This window comes from Chlamydotis macqueenii, chromosome 1 (assembly GCF_036417535.1).
Source record: "Chlamydotis macqueenii isolate bChlMac1 chromosome 1, bChlMac1.mat, whole genome shotgun sequence".
NCBI lineage: Eukaryota > Metazoa > Chordata > Aves > Otidiformes > Otididae > Chlamydotis > Chlamydotis macqueenii.
In genome coordinates this window covers 48,519,851-48,528,305 of record NC_141556.1, presented here as the reverse complement: position 1 = coordinate 48,528,305, position 8,455 = coordinate 48,519,851, and positions in this window count along the sequence as shown.

Genomic DNA, 8,455 nt, shown 5'->3' with positions numbered 1-8,455 from the left:
CCCTGTTATCACATTGTTGGTCACTATGACACCTGGTTTTTTACTGTTCCAGCATCAGTGGAGAACTAAGAATCATACTGAGACTCCTGATGTGCTCAGTGGTCCTATGGCAATGGGACTCAGAGGAGGCCTCATGAGTCCCACAGCAGGAACATGCCTTGGGCTACCCAACAGGAACTACTGCTGAGGCTCATGACCTGTGTTACACGAGAGGAGTCTCAAAGATGCTTCCCATGAGGCAAGGATGCCTTGCTCCTGGTTCACAGGCTGCAGTCCATTTGGATACCCAACCTGGAAGAGTTTCCCAAGAACAAGTACCTACTGGATCTCTTTTGAGTAACTGAGCCAGGTTCACGCATCCTGTTTTCAAACAGGAGCAGAGGAATAGCATTCATGCTATTCAAACACCATCTTATTTATGTTACAGCCCTGGGAGAAGAAAGCAGAAGCAGGTGGTTCCCTTTCAAGCATAATGCTTTAACTGCCCTCTTCATAGGGGCAGCTCACTGATTAGGGCACTCATGTGAAATAGTTGGAAAAGAGGCTTAAATTTCCTGCTCAGACAAAAGGGCATAAACCTGGGACATCCATTCGCTGGAAAGATAATTTAACAATAGAATCATAGAATATTGAAGGTTGGAAAAGACCTCCAAGATCATCAAGTCCAACTGTCAATCCAACACCACCATGCCTACTAAACCATGTCCTGAAGTGCCACATCTACATGTTCTTTGAACATCTCCAGGGATGGTGACTCCACCACTTCCTTCGGCAGCCTGATCCAATGCTTGATCACTCTTTCAGTCAAGAAGTGTTTCCTAATATCCAACCTAAACCTCGCCTGCCATGACTTGAGGCCATTTCCTCTTGTCCTATCACAAGTTACTTGGGAGAAGAGACCAACACCCGCCTCCCTACAATCTGTTTTTGGGTAGTTGTAGAGAGCAATGAGATGTCCCCTCAGCCTCCTCTTCTCTAGACTAAACAATTGCAGTTCCCTCATAAGACTTATTCTCCAGACCCCTCACCTCATACCACCATTAGACAGAAAATGATCATCACTACCCTATTCTTTGCCTATATCTTAAAGGCCACGGGAACCACAGCCTCATTTTGGTGAGAAATCCTGCCCAGAGATCTTCAGTTCACCCCAATAGCATCTACAGGATGGAGGACCTGGACATGGATTTCTCAGGTCTCACACCGTAGCTTGATTAGACAGATCTAGGTACACTGTGGTTGGTTGTGGGTGCTGAGAGATCCAGCTGCATCCATCTGGAAAAATGTCTCAGCACTTTATGCAAACACAAAAACAGGCACAAGTAAGTGGGGCTTTTCGAGACTGCACTTTTGGACTGGTACAGAATTACAGTGTGTTTTAGATTTGGCACAAAGTCAACAAACAACATGTTAACTCCTGATTTGTATCCCATTATAGCTAGCTCCCAGCAACAAAATTCTCACTAGCTTTAACTAGAAAAGGCTACAGCTCTCAGTACTGTTGCTTATTTCAGCACAGCAACACCATGGATGACCTTGCCTCATAATCTCAGACAGGGGAAAAAACACATTTATGCTGAGGCACCAATAGCAGAAGTGCCTACTGGACAAGCCAATATTTTCCAAACCAGACTTGCTTAAAGCATAAATAAATGACAAATAAAATCAACGGATCCCTTTGTTGTGTAAAACTGGAATGGAAAGGAAAGCAGCCCAATTGATCACTGTTATGTTCTGTCTCTCTGGAGTCATTATGCCTGAAGAAAAAAAGAAAAACCCTATCAAAACCAGAGTTGCATAATGCCCTTCGGGTGATGTTGCTTACAAAGAAAGATATGAATCACCATTGTTTTACTACCTGTGAGTTGGACCATTAGCTTTAAAACCTTGTACAACTGTTAAATAACACTCTTTTGTTTTTAAAAAACCCCTAATGTAACATAGAGTTAACATTTTTTATTGTATGATAAAAGAAGCTAAAAAGGATAAATAAAAAGGAAAGAGGAAGAACGTGAATTTGAAGAAAAGCATAGGAAGAAATAGTTGATAATCCTGAAAGAGTGCTTTGGATCATAAAGGACAAAGGTAGGAATGAGGTTTTTTTCCTGATGTTTATTGACATGGAAAAGAAAGGACTCAAAATAGTACTGACCTATCTTTAGAGACTTCTATTTCATTTTGCCTTCTATGGAAAAGCTGAACAGAAGGGGAGGATCCTGGCTGCTGTCATTGAGGCTGTTTCAGTCAGAGCAAGCGTGAATAAAAAACAGAAATGATACATTGCTGGCTAAAGTGTAAAGTCCAAATATTCATTTTCTCATTAAAATGGGGCTTTATTGCTAGTGGATGCAAATAGGCTAGGAGGTTCATTTCTCTCTGTATGGGGAAACTAACAATGGAAAACATCACTCCAGTATCAGAGGCAATGTAAATAAAGCGAAGGTTCAGTCTCACAGACACAGAGAGTGCAATGGTGCCGGTCCAGAGTTCACTGATACTACACTGGGGCTAAACCTTGGAAACTTCTCGGTAGAATCCCCAACAAAAATGCCATAAATGTAGAGGATTCGTCAGTAAAATAGATCAGTCACAATACTTAAAAGGTCTTCATCCTTCAGGTTTGCAAAATTTACAGTAAACATACAGATCATAGCCAATATATGATTATCTGACTTTTTTTTTAAAAGATTTTATAACTAAATCAACCATAGAAATGTGTGATTTATACAAAATCCAAATACAATAAAAAACCTACTGCTGCTTAAATGGCCAAATTTGACCAAGCCAGTTTAAGGTTAATCTCTGCTTTTAGTCTACAATAAGCCCCGCAGGGGTGATTTTTACATGGCTGTGAAATGAATTGCATGGCTGAACTATTGGCCTGCCCCACAGGGATTGAAGGCTACGACTGCTCTTCACATTGGCCACATCCAGTACGGGATGGAGATGTTTGCGAGTTAAGCATTTCTCTATCTCGCATTTAACAACTAGCTCCTAGCTGAGAATACAGAATTAGATGCCTGCAGTTGTTATAGAGGGAGAATTAGGTGACTCACAATGGCAATCCAATCAAACCCACATATTGAGCTGTCTAGAGCTAGGAAATAAGAATAATTGTTCAGGCACAGACCTGAGAAGCATGTCTGAAACCATTCCTTTCCTCTTGAGTGTATTCAGGCTTCACAAAACAGCTCCATTCAGGGTCACCAGTACACCTTCTCCAAGTGGACACCTAGTCTTCCTTTAAAGAACTGCATGCTTTCACTTGGATACCTTGCTGGCAATAGCTCACTTCCACTCACAGCTACTACCAGACCCATGTGAGGACAGCACAGTCACGAGACATGCACCCCACAGAAACACTGGAGAGTTGCAGTTCAAAAGCCAAACTCCTTTCTTATAGTCAAAACTCACTCATGTTTTTGTTTTTTTTTTCTCAACAAAATCATAGAATCATAGAATCTTTAAGGCTGGAAAAGATCTCCAAGATCATCAAGTCCAACTGTTAACCCAACACCACCATGCCTACTAAACCATGTCCTGAAGTGCCACAACTACACATTCTTTGAACACCTCCAGGGATGGTGACTCCATCACATCCTTGGGCAGCCTGTTCCAGTGCCTGACCACTCTTTCAGTAAAAATATGTTTCCTAATTCCAACTTAAACCTCCTCTGCTGCAACTTGAGGCCATTTCCTCTTGTCCTATCACTAGTTACTTGGAAGAAGAGACCAACACCCACCTCCCTACAATCTCCTTTCAGGTAGTTGTAGAGAGTGATGAGGTCTCCCCTCAACCTCCTCTTCTCAGACTAAAGAATCCCAATTCCCTCAGCCACTCCTTATAAGACTTTTTCTCCAGACCCTTCACCAGCTTCATTGCCCTTAGATAAAAGACAAAAGATTACCTCGTCAGCCTGAAGCAAGTTACTAAACTATTACAGTCCATCAACTACCTGTCCTCCACCCACAGGCTAGATCACATTCTATCTCTGACACACCCACCTGGGCACTGCCTTCAGCTTTTCTCTTGCACTCTTTTGTCATCCTTTGGTTTCCTGCCTAACATTCAGCCACAGAGCCTGTTACAGTGTCCGTCCTCTCTGAAAGAATTGAAGCTTTGGTCCCAGCAGAACAAACAGCAATGTCAGCTTCACAGTCACGACTCGGCCACAGAGAACCTCATGTGGGGCCAGGATTACACGGGTGGAGCTATCCTGTGTATAAATAACAGAAAGGTGATCCAAGCACCAGAGCAGTTTGAGTCAAACTGTACGTCAAAAAATGGGACGAAGGTACAAATGGAGCAAAACTGGTTATTGCAAGTAACACCACCTGCCTGAGCCTTGTGGATTAATTATCAGTATAGAAACTAATCCAGGAACACCCAAATAGCTCCTATTTCAAGTACTTTATAATAAGGGTAAAGTTTAAGCTGGCCCAAAGCATTCTCAGGGTTTGCTCAGTACCACAGATGTCCCTGAGGAGGCCTGTTGGCCTTACTTCAAAGTGGAGCTACTGCTACCCTCCTGCAACCCAGCTCCCAAGCGACGGAAGCAGCTGGGCTTAGTTAAACAGTTACCATGCAAAAGTCATCTTCCTCTGCTGTGCAAAAGGTTGTTCTAAATATTATTTCCACTACTTATTTAACTCTACTAAAAGGGCAAAACATTCTCTTGAGAATAGTGCTTTGGCTTAGCCAGTCAGTAAATAGTGTGTTTCGAGCATTGCTGGCCTATCTTAAGTAAGATTTATCATCTAGGTCTTCATTCATTAAGCCTTTAGGTTTTGCTTTATTTATTTTATTTTTTATGGAAAGAGATTAAATGCTTCTATAATACATAGACTTATAATAATTTATACAAGAATATTACCTATTTTAAAGCCTACTTCATGGTATATAAAAAAGTCTCTTCATGCTTTTGGAAAGTTATAACAAAAAAAAAATCATGGCCTTGTAGGAAGAATCCTCCGCAGTGAAGACTAATTTTAAAGTTATGTGTTGTGAAGACAGGCTTTTATTTGTTTCAGTTTGATTTAAAGACTTCTAACAGATTGTTCCGTTTACCTTGTGTTTGTCCTAAGTTGTAGATTTCACTCGATGAAGAATCCCAGCATGTACTATCCCAATTTTGGATCAGCTTTCTTCACATTGAGATGGAGCAGCATTCTGGCTAACAAGCTACATGTTCCTCACCTGGGGTAATTTTTCAGCACTCCACAGGCATCAAAGAAACTGTGGATATTTATACCAGTGGAGGACCCTCATCTGTGTTTTTAGCGACGATGCATTTAAGCAAAACCAAGTATGAAATTATTTATACTCTACAGAAGACCTCGAATCCAGCTTTGTACTTTGATAACATTTCTAGTCTTAAGATAGAAAAAACCCCCACCATCTTGAACTTTAATATGGATGGATGCTTGAATTAGTTGCTTCATGTATTGCAGAATTTTATTTTAGGTGTCTCAGTTCCTATTTAGGTTTGGTTAAACTTAGCCACACACTGACACTAGGGGACATTACTCAAGTATTCAAAGCAAAAACTGTTTATTTTCCTTTTGTGAATCATAGTTAGAATACTCAAAGAAACATTTTAGAGGTTTGAGAGCAAGTTGTGGAAAAAAAATGGATATGTATGTAATTTATATCTATCTCCCTGTCCTTTCTAGGAAGGAAAGAAGGCAGTACATGAAAGGAAGATGCCTTCAAAAGGAGGGGAAAGAAAATGCCCAGAAAGGGGTAAATTAATTGCCTAATATAATCTGTGTCACTCTATCACTGACCTTTTCAATTTCCTCATGCTTGCCTGTACTCCTTTGACTGTCAAAGAGTAACAGTAGCATGTTATTTATAGTTGATGAAAAGCACTAATAAGCTCAGATATTATACTTTCTATTGACATTTACCTAGCAAAGAGCAGACTGAAGAACGACATATTCCAAAAGCACTAACGCACAATATTGATAAAAGAGCTGGAATGCACACTGAAAAATCAATTTATTGCTTTAGTGACTGAAGCCTGCTTATTTTGCAGTTTTTACTGTCCTCAGATGTGCTAATTACACTAGTTATTGCTATGGTGCTTGAACAAGTTTGTGCCGAATGGTTTGGTGGCTTCATAAATAATCACCAAGTATTTAAAAAGCCTCACTCATATGAAGAGATGTGCAGAAAATGCTGTCCCTAAATTCAAACAGAAAACATTTAGGAGTTTAAGAGTGAGAATTTGTCTTGATTTTTCCCACAGTTCCTCTAATGGATGCAGATTCTAATTAGGAGTGGAAGAATTGGTAAAACTACTGCCTCCCAAACACCAAAGGTCTCAAGAGCAGAAGGAACTGAAATCAGCACCACCGGAATCGTCACACACCTGGTGCCTAAATGCTCTATGTCAGGTCACCCCAAATAATGAAACTGATTTCAAACAGCAATAATAAATGCAAAACAAAGTATATTTGGGTGTCTGTCTCTTTCACGTGTGTTTCCTGAGGTTCGTTCTCACTGAATGAAGGCTGGGACTCTCATGGATCTGGGCTGTCACACATTTACGAGACTTGAAGATCAGAGACTTTTAAAGACCTACTTGTTATTACAAGATTCAGTGTACAGTTATAGGAGTTAGCAACCTTGGATTCTTGCATTTTATTCACAATTGCTCTGTGATTCTGAATAAATTATTTCCTGGCCAGCAAAGGATGGAAGGATTAATATTAAATATGGAATATCCAGGAGTGGTGATAAATTCAAAGTGAAAAAAAAAAGAGTGAATGAGTCAGAAATTTTAACATCAGAGAAAATAACTCACTCAGATTTAGCCTAAAACATGGGAAAAGTAATTCCTTCTAGGAGGATTTTTGGAGCATTCAGGTAAATACGTGCCATTTCATTTCCAGAATCCTGGACTAACAGACATTAAAGCTGGAAATATGGAAAGGAATTAACATACAGCATTCAACGAAAACAAATTGGATCCAATAAGAAAGTTTCAGTAAAGAGGACAGGAGGAAAAAAAGGAACTATGCAGAAAAAAAATTTACTGTAATTAAAATGGCAAGACAGCTACTTGATCTTAATTGCAAATAATTTCTCCATGTTTAGCAGCGCTTCCAGGACTGAAACAAATATGGTTGCTCTCTAGATTAAGAATGTTTTTACCATTTAAGACAGAAATTCCTGTCAAGTGTCTAGAATTCTGCAGTCACAGCCTTTTAAAACTAAAGCAGCAGATGTGCTCCAGCAGACAAGCTTCTTAGGAACTGCAATACCCTTTCCAGAATAAAGCTGAAAAAAAGATTTAAGAGCAGTTGAAAAGTAGCATTTTATTTGAATGTAGGTCAAGAATTCATAAAGGATATTTTTTTTTTCTTTGAGCATGTCAGCCACTCATAGTGATCTATCCTTTTGTTTCTGGAATCTAGAATTTTGACTCGGTTTCCTAGGGCCTGATTTATTTCTACGGTATATAATTTCTGCACCAGTGTGGCAACACTGGTTTTTACAACAAGAAGACTTTTGAAAGAGCTGTTTAGTGGTGAATCACAAAGCCTGCAACACCCAGTTCATTTCATTGCTCCTTTGCATTGTTATTCTGCAGTATTCAGAGCCTGGATATAACAGTCCAGAAAAAAAAACAAAACACCAATCCTCCTACTCCAGTGTGTGAGTCACTCATGTTATTTTGTCACAGTTTTACTCCCCAATATTACCCTATGGCATTTTGTTGAATTTCTCTTCATTAGGCTATTCAGAAATCAAATAGGAAATTCAAGATGAGCCTGTTTCTGACAAAAGCTTCCTCCAAACTTCAGTTTGCACACTTGCTAGGGAATGAAGGCTGCAGAATACATATTCACCACTTGCATTGCTTTGAAGGAATTGAAACAATACCTGGAGCCAGGGTCAGTGCTTCACCTCGGAATGGAGGGAGAACACACAGAACAGTTTTTACGGTCATGTTGAGTCTGTCTAGGGACTGCCCCATGCTCTGGGCTTGGGAGATTACAGAACGTTGCCCACACTCCTCTTCTGTCTTTTGGCTGGTTCCCCAAAAAAATCCTTGTTCTGGGAACTGCAAGAGAAGGTAATTATATTTTATTTAATGAATAATTTCTCTATTGTGTCAACTCTACATAGGGGAGCTACTTGGGGCTCAGAAGACATTTAAGACCCTTGTAAGTATTTGCAGCAAACAAACTTAAACTCAGAATTTTGCTGGCAACAATATGCAGCTGTGGCTGGAGGGATGGTCAGAGCCAGGTTCAGATGTATGTGAGAACAGAGAGACTTGAAAAGTCACAGGCAGCTCAGTTTGCATATCTGAACCACAGCTGAGTGCTGAGGCACCTTGTGAAAATGCTTCTACTAGCAGGAACTGGAGCTGAGGCTGGGACGCCACCACTGAGCACGTCTCTGGTGAGTGGTAAACTGCTTTGACACGAACGATCATAAGGA